The sequence below is a fragment of the Mustela putorius genome, unplaced genomic scaffold (genome assembly GCF_011764305.1).
Source record: "Mustela putorius furo isolate JIRA1106 unplaced genomic scaffold, ASM1176430v1.1 tig00003962_pilon_pilon_pilon, whole genome shotgun sequence".
NCBI lineage: Eukaryota > Metazoa > Chordata > Mammalia > Carnivora > Mustelidae > Mustela > Mustela putorius.
Window position 1 is genome coordinate 7,863,740 of NW_025422106.1, and position 15,835 is coordinate 7,879,574.

Genomic DNA, 15,835 nt, shown 5'->3' on the forward strand with positions numbered 1-15,835 from the left:
GCAGGGATGCAGGCACACAGAGAAAAGGCCATGTGGGGACTCAGTGAGAAGGGGGCAATCTGCAAGCCAAGGAAAGAGGCCTCAGCAAAAACCGAACCTGCTGACACTTTGATCTCAGATTTCTAGCTCTCTGAAGTATGAGAAAATAAATTTCTGTTGTTTAAACCACCCTACCTTTGGCATTTTGCTAAGGCCACTGTAGCAAACTAAAACACATGTAGGACATGATAAATTTCGGTGAGATTTCCTTGTACTCTTGAAATGGATTTAAAGCAAGAAAAGCTAACACAACTGAAAAATCAGTCACACAATTCTAGTGCTACCGATTCTCCTGCTTTTTGGCAATGGCTGTGGGTCAAGGGGTGTTCTTTGTCCACCCAGGACTTACAGAGCTAATAACTGTGCTTCAGTCCAAGACAATAACATTGGCTAGCAGCCCACTGCCCATCAAGATCAGTACATTATTAGAAAGACCTAACACATAAAATGGAAAAGAGGAACCTTCAGAGAAAGCATGCATGGTGAGAACAGGTTAGAGTGGCACAGGTGTTCTCTAACATTCTCACAGAAAAGTCCATTCTCCACATGTGACTGATGAAATAAATCCTCAAAGGGGTCAAACAGAAGATAGTTCTTTCAGTAAAGATGCTCAGTAAAGAAACTCATACAAAACAATAATTATTAAAGGCCAAGCAGAAACCACGACATTTGGCAAAGAGGCTGGTCTTACCTTTGAAAGATCACAGCTGGGGAAGGCATAGACAGAGTCTTAAAAAGAGAGCCTCTCAGGGACTTTTTGTGGGGATACCATGAAAATCAAGCCCAAGGATTATTTTCCACAGATAAACTGCTGAGGCCAGCAGAGGAGGGGCTGTGGGTAAAGGAAGTATGTTCTAGGTGAACTCGATCTGAAATAGCCAGTTCTCTAGGGACATTTTACATATAAACAATGTTTTTATTCAGACGTCTTAGAAACAGAAGCTGAGGACCCTACTCATCAAGCCCAGTAACATGAAACAGAAACAATGTAATGTTATTTTCTGAACTATTAAGTTAAAAGTGTGTCTAGCATTTCTGAGCATGCCTGGGTCTCTGGAGTTCATTGTACACTGGGTTAGTCAGAATAGATATTTGAGGTTGGCAAAATAACCATCATTTCTGTCCACAACCCTCAACAGAGCCAAGGGCTTTGGTTCTCTATCAGAGAAAGTCTCTCTGCCATGCTAAAACAATCAGAGAACAAAATAAATAGATAAAATAAATAAATAAATAAATAAAACAGAGAATAGTAAATATTAACTGAGAGCCACTTTGATCTGTTTCAGATTTTATACCAAAGAAAACAAGCGTGAATAAAAAAACAGTTCTGGGGCACTTGGGTGGCTCAGTCAGTTAAGCATCTGGCTTCTGTTCAGGTCATGATCTCGCTGTCCTGGGATCGAGCCCTGAGTTGGGCTCTGCACTCAGTAGGGACTCTGCCTATCCCTCTGCCGCTCCCCCTGCTCCTGCTCATGTGCTCTCTCTTTCTCAAGTATTTCTTTTAAAAAAGCTGTTCTGTGCTTAAAGCAATATATATCCAAAATAAGGGAAAGACAAACACTGAATTAATCTTAATTCGAGGTAGAATATGAGATGTCACAGGAAAGGTACAAATAATGTGCTGTGGGATCAGAAAAGGGAGAGGTGCCTCTTACTGCTTGATGGAAGCAAATTGGGAGACGTTTATAGAGGATATAAGCTTTGAAATGTATCTTAAGGAATCAGCACGTTTCTATAGATGAAGAAGAAAGGAAGTTCATTCTCAGGGTGAACAAAGAGCAGAAGAAATTTGGTGATGCAAATGTGCAGAAGATATAAATAATCTAGATTGACAGAGTTAAATATGATTATATAATTTTGTGGGGTTTCACTTAAAGTTCACTAAGACATACAACACAGAAGCTAGAAAAAATAGACAGATTTAACTACAAAAAGAGTAAATTCTTTATATTATGAAACATACCATAAACAAAGGTAAAAGAGAAGCACCTGAAAATGAAAACCTTTGCAATAACATGTGACCAGATAGTATGCCACAAAGCAAATATCCAAATATCAGGAAGTATCAGCTGATCACACTCTAATTAAAAAGAAAAACTAATCACAGTGTAATGAATAAAATCAGAGATGGGGATGGAATTATGATTATTATAAAAAAGAGTTCTTACAAAATATTTACAAAACAACAATGAGAATTACATGTCACATTGCAAGGGATGATCCAAACCTATTTCCAAATAATTCATGTCATTTGCTCTTATTGCTAAAAAATTATTTATAGATTCAGACATATATTCAACAATGTAAGTTAGAGAAAACAATCACCTGGCTGGCCCATTCGGTGGAGCAAGGGGTTTGTGATCTCAGGTGGAGCCCTACCTTAGGCATGGAGCCTACTAAAACACAAACAAACAAAACCAAATCCAAAACCAAACAAAAACAGAAAAAAAATAACAAAAGAATAAAAATAAAGCAGAATGAAACTATGAATGTAAGAATGAATAGTTTTGTTGTTGTTGTAATGAAACTATGAATGTAAGAATGAATAGTTTTGCTGTTGTTGTTGTTTAAAGAAAGGCAGTAGATCCAGTTTCATTGTTCTGCATGTGGCTGTCCAATGTTCCCACCACCATTTATTGAGGAGACTGTCTTTTTCCCATTGGATATTTTTTCCTGCTTTGTCAAAGATCAGTTGACCATAAAGTTGAGGATCCATTTCTGGGCTCTCTGTTCTGTTCCATTGATCTATGGGTCTGTTTCTGTGCCAGTGCCGTGTTGTCTTGATCACAGCTTTGTAATAGAGCTTGAAGTCAGGCCTTGGGGTGTCCCCAGCTTTGGTCTTCTTTTTCAACATTCCCCTGGCTATTAATTTTGGTTCCATACAAATTTTAGGATTATTTGTTCCAGCTCTGTGAAAGATGTCAGTGGTATTTGAATAAGGGTTACACTGAATGTGTAGATTGCTCTGGGCAGCACAGACATTTTAAGAATATTTAAATCTTCCAATCCATGAGCATGGAACCAGTTAGAATAGCTAAAATGAACAAGACACAAAGTAACAAATGTTGGCAAGGATGTGAAGAAAGGGGAAACCTCTTACGATGTTGGTGGGAATGCAAGCTGGTGCAGCCACTCTGGAAAACAGCATGGAGGTTCCTCAAGAAGTTAAAAATAGAGCTACCCTACAACCCAGCAATTGCACGACTGGGTATTTATCCCAACGATACAGGTGTAGTGAAAAGGAGGGGCACATGTACCCCAACATTCATAGCAGCAATGTCCACAATAGCCAAACTGTGGAAGGAGCTGAGATGTCCTTCAACAGATGAATGGATGAAGAAGATACGGTTTATACGCACAGTGGAATATTACTCAGCCATCAGAAAGGATGGATACCTACCATTTGCATCAACATGGATGGAACTAGAGGGTATTATGCTAAGTGAAATAAATCAATCAGAGAAAGACAATTATCATATGGTTTCACTCATATTTGGAATATAAGAAATAGTGCAGAGGATCATAGGTAAAGGGAGAATGGGAAGAAATCAGAGAGGGAGACAAACCATGAGAGACTCTTGACTTTCTCGGAAACAAACTGAGCATCATTGAAGAAGAGGAGATGGGTCGGGGAATGGGGTAACTGGGTGATGGGAATAAGGAGGGCACATGATGTGATGAGCACTGGGTGTTATACACAACTAATCAATGATTGGGCACTACATCTGAAAATGATGTAGTATATGCTGGTTCACTAAATTTAAAAAAAAGTAGAAAAAGAAAAAAAGTTGTAAAACCAAAATGTGGCTCTTCAAAAACATAATGTAAACATTAAGACAAAAAGTGAATAAAAGCAATACTGAAGAGACTTAAAATTATTATCTGTAGTCTTCCCAATGTCCTTACCAATACTACAGTTCTAATCCAATCTGAAAGAAAAGTTTAGGCACTTCAAATTAAGGTCCTTACACCCTTGGGTAATAGCAAGCATCGTTGAAGCTGGAAAAAATAAAATCATGAAGGAGATCCTATATTTTCAAATATGAATATAAACTACAGTGTAAGAGGAATTGAAACAGACTGGAATTAGCAACAGAATATATACTCAGTTTAGTGCACTTGAACTGAAAGTTTGGAAGTAGAATAAAAATATTCATATATTTAGAGAAAAATACTGCTGGTATTTCAAATGAGAGAGAAAATACAGGGGGAAAACCTACATAAAAATGGTCTTTTGGGGGCGCCTGGGTGGCTCAGTGGGTTAAGCCTCTGCCTTCAGGTCATGATCTCAGGATCCTGAGATGGAGCCCCGTGTCAGGCTCTCTGCTCAGCAAGGAGCCTGCTTTCCCCTCTCTCTCTGTCTGCTGCTCTGCCCACTTGGGATCTCTCTGTCAAATAAATAAAATCTTTTTCAAAAAAACGGTCTTTTTTAAAACCACAAAAAATGCCTATGAATGCCATAAAAATATATATACTCTGAATAAATACACGCCATAAGCTAAATGACAAGATTTTTTAAAAATATACCATTTTTGACTTATCAAATTAGTAAAGATAAAAAGAGTGAGAGCACTCGGTAAAGTTATAAGCATTTCCCTTAAACTGATGATTCTAACAGAATTGGTGCAGTCTTTCTGGGAGATAATTAGATGACAGAACTAAAGGCAGAAGCAAAAGATCAGACCAGGGAATAGAGTCATGATTGTAGCTGAAGAATTTTTAATTGTGTATTTTTTGAGGCAGGCGTGTGGATACATTCCTTCTTGTAGATTTGGAGTATTATTCAGAGTTTGGTATGGTAAGCAAAAGTGGACAGGAAAGGACTTAATAAAGGGGGTTGGGAATCATCAAACCACTGAAAGAGTGAAAGGGTTACAGGTCAGGAAAAACAGGCATGGGCTTTCAAGAGGTGAGGAGGCTACTATCTAGATTCTGGAAGGGATGAGTCATAGGAGAATGCCCAGGAAGGAGCACACACCTCATGTCTGCTCCGTCCCCACCAGTTGGCCCAATACAGCTAAGAAAAGAGAATAATGGTTTCTCTTTTGCTCCCCAAATCTTGCTTGAATGTTTTTTTTTTTTATTGGTAGACTCTAACCTAGACTTTACTGGGAAAGGGATACAGGGAAGAATTTAGAAGGAGGTGCAAATGATGCTGAAGACACACATTTATTCTGAATTTTCTATTTCTGTGTGTGTGCATGTGTGTTAGAGACAGCAATTCATTCAATATTCAATAGATATTTACAGAGCATCTAACATATGTCAGGTCTTATATTAAGCAACAGGGATACAGCAGTCAACAGGGAATGTAGGGTTTAGATGAGAGAGACGTAATAAACAGGACAAAAGTAACATATAGTAATCTACATAGCAATTAATGTTAGGGAGAAAAAATAAGGGAATAGGAGGTTATAAGAGGGTCACGATTTAGGATACTGTGGTATGGAAACCTTCACTGAGAAAGGCACATCTGAGTAGATCCTAAAGCTTGGGAAGAAGAAAACCATCGGGATATCTTGAAAAGGTGTTCTATTTAGAGGGACGAGCAAGTGACCAGGTCCTGGCATGCTCCTGAAATAGCAAGGAGGCCAGTGTGGCTGAAGAAGGGCAGAGGGGAGAGTGAGCTAGAGGAGAAAATCTCAGAGAAATAAGTGGGGTGAGGTAAGTAGGGCATCGGATGTCACTGTGAGAATTTTGAGTCATGTCTTGAATGAGATGGAAGCCATTGGAAGGTTTTAAAAAAGGAGTTAACATAATCAGGCTTATGCTCACAAAGGCTCAGTCTGGCTTCTAAATGAAAGGGACCAGGGGACAAAGTCAGAAGCAGGAAGGCCACTTGACCTATTTTAATAAACAATATGTAGGACAGTAGAGATAGTGAAAAATTGTGGGTTTCTGGATGCTTTTTAAAAGAAGACCACGGGGGGTGCCTGGGTGGTTCAGTGGGTGAAAGCCTCTGCTTTCCACTCAGGTCATGATCCCAGGGTCATGGGATCAGTCCCACCTCAGGTTCTCTGCTTCAGCAGGGAGCCTGCTTCCTCCCCACTCCTCTCTCTCTGCCTGCCTCTCTGCCTACTTGTGATCTCTGTCTGTCAAATAAATAAATAAAATCTTTAAAAAAAAAAAAAAGAGAGAGAGAGAGAGAGAGAGAGACCACAGGGCACCTGGGTGGCTCAGTGGGTTAAAGCCTTTGCCTTTGGCTAGGGTTGTGATCTCACGGTGCTGGGATCAAGCTCCGCATCAGGCTCTCTGCTCAGCAGGGAGCCTGCTTCCCCCTCTCTCTCTGCCAACTTGTGATCTCTGTCAAATAAAAAATAAATAAAATCCAAAAAAAAAAAAATAGTATTTAAAAGGAGACCAGGATGACGCTAAGATTTTAATGAGATTATTATTACTAAGGCTGGGAGTCTAGAGAAGGAATGGTTTTGCAGAGGAAGACTTGGAGGAGATCAGTTCGGACGTGTTATTTTAGATGTCAGTGAGGCATTCAACAGTAATGCTGAGACCCAGTCACAGTTACAGGGTAGCCAACCCAGTCTTAAAGTCGCCCTCAGCTTGACTAAGTTTAAGACCGGTTTCTTCCTGATTAGAAGCTCCTTTTCCCAGCTGCATTTTCTTTAGAAAACTTGGAATTGCCAATTCCTTCCCTGCCCCCTTGGAGACGTAAATCTCCTCCCAACGCTTGTGAAATTTACAACCCCAAATGTCTTTCTCCAGGACCTGGTCACCATCCTTTTGAAATGAAATCATCAAGAAAGACAGGGACCCCATCTCTCAGTCTCTGTGGGAGGGCAGGAGCCTAAACTTGACAAGTGTAAGTTAGCAAACATAGCTGGCCTGCAGCAAGAGTCTTGAATAAAGTCTTCCCTGCCCTGGTTTAACAGTCCAGTGCAATTTTTCTTTAAGAGAGGACAGGGCGAGACTAGAGATCAATTTGGAAGGCATCACTGTATCTATTTAAAGATTATTCTTTCAACATAAATTTCCTACAAGTAGCATAAGCATATTGACCTATTTTGCTTAACTATTCTACTACAAATACAAATGTATTGATTTATTTAGCCACTATCACACTGTAATTACTAAAGATACCCAACATAAATTGCCTCAAATTCTAAATAATTCTTCTTTGTCCCTAGAACCCAAACACTGGGTATTTCCAACTTCACTGTAAGTACTGGAGCAATGTAAAACCCTTCTCAGGGGTCTAGAGTTGTAAATGTGATTGATTTGTTTATGGGAAATATAAAAGCTTTGCATCTTTAGGCTCTCTTGCAATTCTTCCCTATTTCTTCTCTTCCCACCTTGCCTTAGTTTCTCTCTTCATTCCCAAGGTGTCTTATCTTTCCAGATTCATGGTCTTCCTAGGTTGTCCCCACAGAGGGAGGGAGGGAAGAAGAGAGAGAGAGAGGCAGCCCCCCCCCCCCAACCCCAAGAGCTAGAGTGAAACCTAACAGTAGATGGTAAAAGATAGCTCAGGACTAATGCTGTAGGCTTTTTTTTTTTTTTTTCCTTCCTGATTTTTGCTCCTCAGATGGTTTTCCTTTGGTTTTCTATATAAGACTTGAGAATAGAGAATATGCACCTTGAGTAAACATTCCCAAGAAGCCAATATGCCAACTTTCACTTCAGGCAACTTGAGTTTCTATTCTAGGAAAAAAAAATGAATTTTAAAAAATCTATCACATGGGTTAGCCTAAGCCATGACGATGAGCAGAGGTTTCAAACACGGGCTTTGGGTCTAAATGAGAGCTGATAATAAATTAAAAAAAAAACATAAATAAAAGAATACCATCCCAAGTTGCAAAAGCAGAAAAAATGGCACAAATGTTCAAAAGAAGGCCAGAAGCAGTGACAAAATGTGTTATCATGAACACTCACTTGGTAAGGCACAGTTACTATTAGGGTCAGCCAAATTACATATTTCGGCCTCAGGCCTGTGAGCTTATGTTAATTTGAACAGCTGTTCCGAAGATGTTCACTGCTATTTGTTTGACAGATGGAGAAAACGGTACTCACTAATGGCCTCAGTGGCTTTGACACAAACCGATTTCCCCATCGTTAAAACTTTCTTGCAATATCAATTGCAAATCGCTTTGACAATCTGAACCCATTCTTCAGTGCTGACATCCTAAAGAAGAATTTTTCAAAATCTGAGATCCTCACTTGAAAGAAGATGATTGTTATTATAACCAACTTCCCTTTATTTTCTTCCAAAGAAGAACTGAGGAGTGGGGAACTGTGGGTCATACATATATCCCTATTGTTTGAAGTAGATTGTCAGTCACCTCTGTTTCTGATTGTCATTATTTGGAGCTGATCTCCCCTACCTTCGGAAATAAAGGGGATGATTACATTTTATTCACAAGAAGGGATTTATAAGACACGTAGTGTTAGAAGAAACAGCTGCTTCTCTTTACTATGGCATTTTCTTTCTTTCCATTGCATGGAAGTCAGCTGGGAGATGCTACTAAATGTTGAATTGAATGAAACGCCAAGTTAGTGTTTGTTACAATTTAGAAATAATATTTTCCTAATTGTTTTTATAGAAGAGAGGAAAACACCCTTAAAATAATGTCTCATCAGGACAAATAAGACAGAAGACACAATCAAAGCAAAGACCATTCAGTTGGAAAATGTAGATAAGATGTATGAGAATTAATAACACAATTGAAAGAGCTGTGTTTCTGTAGTAGGCTTTAGGGAAGCTCACAAATGGGTCTAGGGAGTAAATCTCTTTCACTTCCTTTCAAAATTACAGTTCAAGGTATTTAGGAGCCTCAATCTGCTTAGATAGCCTGTTCTAATAATCAGTTTCATTCAAATTAATGGGATCTAGGGACAGAGATTTGGTTTTGCAACATTCGAGTGTATGGAGTTCAGGGGTAGGGTATTTTCTTATTATTGCCAGATTAGAAAAACAAAGCAAAGCAAACAAAACAAACAACAACAAAAAAACCCTGTGATTTACCTCTCTCACTTTCTTTAGTCAAGAAATGTTCTGTCTGTATCAAACCCTGTGTCTTCCCATTTCATTGTCATTAGTCCATTGGTATTAGCCTGGGAGGCCACATTCTTCTGTAATTCTTTGTCCATCATCCTTCATTTTCCCTATTTATAATACCTAAGTGCTAAAAAACACTATAACTAAGTTACAGTTACACAAACTTAGTTATGTAACTAAGAGGAACAATGTTAACTTTTCCTGCATTGCTAATATTTTAATGGCCCTCCATACTCACATTTAGTTAGCATACCTAAAGCAAAAGAAAACTAAAATTATGAAAAATACACTTTCATAAACTCATTAAGTGACAAAACTCCTCGGTGGCAGGAGCTGTGTCATACGTACAGGCACACCCTGGTGCTTAGCTTGCGGCCTCTATTAGTCAACGTTCTCCAGAGAAACAGAACGATAGGATGTATATTCTATATAATCTCATAAGGAAAGACACAGAAGTGGGGGCACCTGGGTGGCTCAGCAGGTTGAGCCTCTGCCTTCAGCTCAGGTCATGATCTCAAGAGTCCTAGGATCGAGCCCTGCATCAGACTCTAGTCAGCAGGGGGCCTGCTTCCCCCCTCTCTCTGCCTACTTGTGATCCCTCTCTGCGTGTCAAATAAATAAATAAAATCTTATTAAAAAAAAAGGAGAGACATAGAAGGATTATGTGATTATGCAAATAAATAAGTCCCAAGAATTGCAGAGTGAGTCAGCAAACTGGAGACCCAGAACATCCAATGGTTTAGGGCCAGGCTGAGTCCAAAGGCCTGAGGACCAGGAGGGCCAATGGTATAGGACCTGTCCAAAAGCTGGCAGGTTCAAGATCCAAGAAGAGCAAATGTTTTAGTTAAATTAACCATCACATGGCTTAATGTGTGGTCACTGCCTAATAAATATGTGTAAATTAGTGAGCTTTTCCATTTATTCTTTAGAATAGTTCTGAAAAATATTTTCATCTTCATTTTAAGGAAGAAATGTGTGCTCAAATACTTGGTTATATTTTTCCAGGCTAGGTGGATTAAGGCTTGAATCTCATGTCAATTTAGGTCAACAGTAGCTGATTTAAAACAATAGTGTCCTAATTCTCTCATCTTCTTAGAATGGGTTCAATTAAAAAAACAAAAAAAACAAAAAAAAACCTCTGAGAAACATGAGTAGGGCCAAAGAATGGATAATGAGTGACATGGATTTAGACAATGTAGTAAATGTTATGATGAGACTATTTCTTAGTCTAATTACTAACCTAGGGTTGTTTTTTTTTTTTCTCTTTATCAGGGTTTACCAAACGGAGGTTATGCCACACATTTCAAAAAGCTCTTTAGTAGGGTGTTAGGGCTAATGAGACATTTGATCCTAATTACTTGGAAAAAAAGAATTTTAAATGCTGAATAAATTATATTTTTAAAATATTCTTAAAAGCATACAGTAACTAGTAATAAATTAGTAATTTATCACACCAAAATTCACATCATAGTAAAAACTGAGAGAACCTATAAAAGAGAGTGACTTTTACCCTAAAGACATTTGTGAAAATCTGAGGAACATGATCATAACTTTCAAGGTTAATAGGGGGCAGGCAGCAGAAGACAAAGCCCAAGTCTAAAAGGAGAACTTTCCTCTATAAAAAAAAGATTCCAATGGGCTATTCTCTTTGTGAAACCAGAGAAAATGCCTTGCTACCTAGCAGAGGGCATTATCCTTGGACAAGTTATATGCACAGATCAGCCCTCATGGAGATTTCCAGCCAAATTCACTTTACTCATGTGGCTCAAAACACTTCAAACCATACTCATGGTAAAGAACTCTCTACAATGGTAATGTTCCAAGCATTTAGCTAAGGCAAAAGCAAATCCTTTCTGAGAGAATTTACCTTAAACGGAGATTTCAAAAAAATTCTCAGGAAACAGCTTATTTTCTAAAGAAAATGAGCCACTGAGATTAAAAAACAGTCACTGAGCATACAAGGAAACAAAATACCATGTGTAAGAATCAGAATTAAAAAGTCCCCAAATGGGGTACACTGAGAATTTAGATACCAGAATTCACAGATAAGACTACTAAGTAATCTTGTTTCATACGTTCAAAGCAAATTAAAACCGAGCTTGAAAACCTGCAGAAAACAGCAAATTACAAATGGTTACCAAGCAGATTTGGAAAAGAACCAAACAGAATTTCTAGGACTTAAAAATATAATTATTTGATAGGCTTCCAGCAAGGAGGAAATAGCAGGTGACGGAACAATGCTTCAATTACGAATGAATAGATACATCCAGATAAAACATGAACATCTGTATATAGGCACTGGGGAGTTGCTGAAGTTGCCAGGATGAGAGAAGACAAGATTTCAGAGAGGAGAGAACTACAAAGAAAAGATCTGACAGCTGTTTTTCTACTGGAGCCATTTGTTGATGTGGACGGGAAGAAGGAAGCAAAGAAATAGAGGAAGGGAGGGGCGTTGTTGGCAGAAAACCGGGCATTTTGGCAATCTTGCTGGGTTGACAAGACAAAATATAATGCTTGAGGAGCCAAATTCCCTCAGATGAGGAGAGTCAGAACTGAACCGAACATAAAGTGTTTTCCTCAGGAAGCCTGTAGAATCCTGATGCTCCACAAAATGGCAGACACAGTTAATTCTGTTTGGGTTTTCCCCAAAGGCGGACAGACACGGATAGAAAGTTTTGAGTGTGAAAATAGTTTATTTAGGAAACATTAGCAACGTAGAGGGAGGAAAGAAAGGACAGAGGTAGGCAATAAAGGATGATGCATTTTTCAAGTAAGTCCGCACTACGGATAGCTGGAGTCTAACACAACCAGTGAATTTTGGGATATGGTATAAAACATGCACCTCAGAGTTACCCTACCCAAGGGATGAGGGAACTAGAATGTTTATGTATCAACTCCTGCCAGTCATTAGCTAACAAATTCTCCCAAGGGATATTAATTTCATGTCACACTGGCCTATTCTATGCATCAATAAAGCAGAACTTGATAGCCAGAGAAGACCCTCAGGAGAAGACATGCAGGTACTGGCATCCGGGGGTTGGTGAGGATAGGCTGAAATGGTCAGGGCTGGCAGGACACAAACAGAGCACCACAACTTCTGCTACAGACAATGTCTGCACTGCTTAGATCCATAGATGCCCTAGGTAAGGTTCACTCATTCCTGTGACCAAGTCTTTAAGACAGTAGCTCATTACAATTTCTAAAAAGGAAGGAGCGCCTGGGTGGCTCAGTGGATTAAGCCGCTGCCTTCAGCTCAGGTCTTGATTTTAGGGTCCTGGGATCGAGCCCCGCATCGGGCTCTCTGCTCAGCAGGGAGCCTGCTTCCCTCTTTCTCTCTGCCTGACTCTCTGCCTGCTTGTGATCTCTCTCTCTGTCAAATAAATAAATAAAATCTTTAAAAAAAAAAAAGAAAAAAGAAAAAAGAGAATGGATGAGCTACTGTCACTACTGCTGGAGTTAGTCTTTAGGCAGCACTGATAACTACTGCTTCTCTTATCTCCTGCCCCTTAGAGATTTCCTACACCCTAGGCCAGCTCAAGTGCCGGTTGAGGTTACTTGTCCAGGGGGCAAGGGGTACCATAAATTTTTTGTTCTTCATAAGTCTCGGTATGCTTACTGTGCACTTGTTAAACTATGTTTACTTACTGGTCATGGGTATCAATGGGCATAGAACTAGCAAAAGTCAGGTAAGTAAATCCCCTATGTTCTAGTCATATTCCTCTCTGTGGTTACTAAGAGGCATCAACCTTACTTTATAATCAGGTCAATATCTCCTATTGATAAAGTAATTCCAATATTTTACTGATAATCTGGACTAAAAAACCCCATGTGACCAAATGGCAAGTGGATTGTTAGGTCTAATGACATCCTTACTGTGGCCCTAGTAGAATGTCATCCAGGAACCATCACCTCTAATGGACCTATCTATAATAGTGAGGAGAGGATGCACAATTTGTTCAAGAGCATGTCTGAAACTAATACTGAGAGGGGCCACTCCTACTTCCAATCCTGAGGTCTCTACCTCTTAGGACCCTGCAGCATATAATTGCTGTTGATTCAAAGTAAATATCGCATCTAGAAGGAAAGCCCTCCAGCCCCAGAGAGGCATGCCTTTAAGAGTTTTTTCCAAGTTTCTCAGGCTGAAAGCTTCAGGTTGTCAAAGTCTATAGCAGGACTAGCAGATCCCATGGCCATATTCCCACTAAAATGCCTTCTTTGCTATAAAATGGGTCAACGGTTAAAATTGCTACATAGTGGAGACATTAGGAGATCCCATGTCAGCAAAACAGACATTCTCTGAATCCTCCAAGAGTAGGTTGAGGCACTGCAAATGGGAACTGAAAACTTGTCCCCAGAATATCAATTTCAGTAAGCATGAACCGGTGTCACTTCCAGTTTGGAAGTATTTCCCTGTGATCAAGTTAAAAACAAATACATGTTTGGTCTCTCTTCAAGGGATGGTATAATATGATGAGTTCAGAGTCAATCAGCTCAATTCATGTCTGCAATGAGGGAGCAAGCTGTTGGGGCTGTGAATAGCTCTAGCCTAGAAAACATAGTTACTACATTCAAAGACTCACAATTCAATCACTGGAATAATTCAATCAGCTGGTTTACCCACCCAGTTGTTAAATGTTATACCCTCAAGGTACATCTTCCCTGGTAGGTATTTATGGAAGACATGGATTTAGTGGGGATTCTTTTTGTATAGGTATACATACATGCTTCTTCCCCAGACTTCTCTATTTCTTTTTTTCTTTTTCTTTTCTTTAAAGATTTTAATTAGTTATTTGAGAGAGAGTCAGTGAGAGAGAGCATGAGCAAGGAGAAGGTCGGAGGGAGAAGCAGACTCCCCATGGAGCTGGGAGCCCGAGGCGGGACTCGATTCCGGGACTCCGGGATCATGACCCGAGCCAAAGGCAGTCGTCCAACCAACTGAGCCTCCCAGGCGTCCCAAGACTTCTCTATTTCTGACATCCAATCATGTTCCTTCTAAGGCAGCTCCCCAAACACTCAAGCCATTTGTCAGTGCCAGGGAGTCCATGCATATACTCACTTCTGTCCATTTTTCTCTACACGAAGTTGATGACCAGGTCAATTTCTTGAAGCTCTGTCCACTGGGAAAATTTCTCTCACCCCTTGGTCAGTCTGCAATAAAGCAACAGTCCATTCCCAATCCACACCAACAAATGTGCTGCTAAATTCAAAGAAAAAGAAGAAAAAGGAGGAGGAGAAGGAGAAAAAGAAGCAGCAGCATGATCCAAAAAAACAAGGAAAGGAAACAAATAAACAAACAAAAAATTATAAGTCTGATTCCAAAGAGAAAGGGAAAGAAAAAAAAAAAAGGTGGGGGGAGGGAAGCCTGGTCCTGTTTCTACCACAACTGAAGCTGATGCTTTGGAACACTTTATGATCAGTAGATTTGGTATATTCGGGGGCCTGTGCTGGTCCTCTGGGTGAGAGGCCCATAGGGCTGGCTCACAATCAGATCTGCCCTGGTAAAGATGTCCCTCCCAGGCACAGCGGGACGGGGCTCTCTGTTAACTCACTGAAGTCTGACTCTGCTAGGGAGTGAGGAGAATGTTAGATGGCCTCGCCCTACCCTCTCATTCTGGGGAGGGGAGCTCCCTCCTACAGCTGTTGAGGAAGCCCTCCTAGAAAAGAGAACAATCTCCCCTCCTGTGGCCAAGGCTTCTGTGAGATCCCTGCCCTCAATCTGTCTGTGCCTGGCTGTAGGCAGGCCGAGCACCAGTTCTCCTGTGTTTTATCTCTGGTTCCAGGCTGGGATTCAAAACTCCAAATCTTAAAGGACCCATTCCTCTCCCCAGGGGAGAGCCTCATAGCACTGCACTCAGCACCCTTCTGTCTCAGAAAAGCAGTGGCACAGCTGCACAGGTGCTTAGAGTCTATGGTGAGGGGAACCTGGGTGGCTCAGTGGGTTAAGCCTCTGTCTTTGGCTCAGGTCATGATCCCAGAGTCCTGGGATCAAGTCCCACCTTGGGCACTCTGCTTTGGTGGGGAGCCTGCTTCCCTCCCCCAACCCCTGCCTGCCTCTATGCCTACTGGTGCTGTCAAATTAAAAAAAAAAAAATTTTTTTAATCTTTTAAGAAATTAAAAAAAAAAAAAAAAAGAATCTATGGGGAAGCATAGCACCAGAGCTGCAAATACATTAGCTGCCCTCTGCACATGCCTCTGTTCCCTGTTGAGAGGCCATTCAGTGGTGCCTGCTGGGTCCCTTGTCCCTGGAGAAGCAATAACCCCTCTTCCAAATGTACTCCAGGAAGGGGAACGTTCTCTCCCAGTGCGGCCCAGGAGATCCCCACACCACTCTGTTCACCATCTGCTCTTAGCCTCCGGCCTTTCTGTCCTCGCTCCTTCCCCAGGAGCACTGCTCCCTGCCCTAGCATGAGCTTCTAAAACCTCAGAATTTGAACTCCACTGTTTGCAAAAAAAACTTGCCATAGTTCCTCTTGATTCCCCGGTCACTGGTCTTGGAGGAGTGTTTTTCTGACAGGGACCCAATGCACTTCTCTCTCTCCCCCTCTTTCCCTCTCTCCATGAAAAGGGCTTGTGCTGCTAAATCCATAAACAAGGCCTGAGGTTCTCCTTCTCCATAAAAATCAAGTGGTGTGTGAGGATTGGAGAAATAAAGGGGGAACATTCTATCAATAATGATTGAAAAATCCCCCAAGCTGGTAAAAAAACAGCAACGTACAAACCCAACAAGCTCCGTGAAACCCAAGTAGATAACTATAAAGAGAACCGCATCTAGGCAATTACCGGATTGC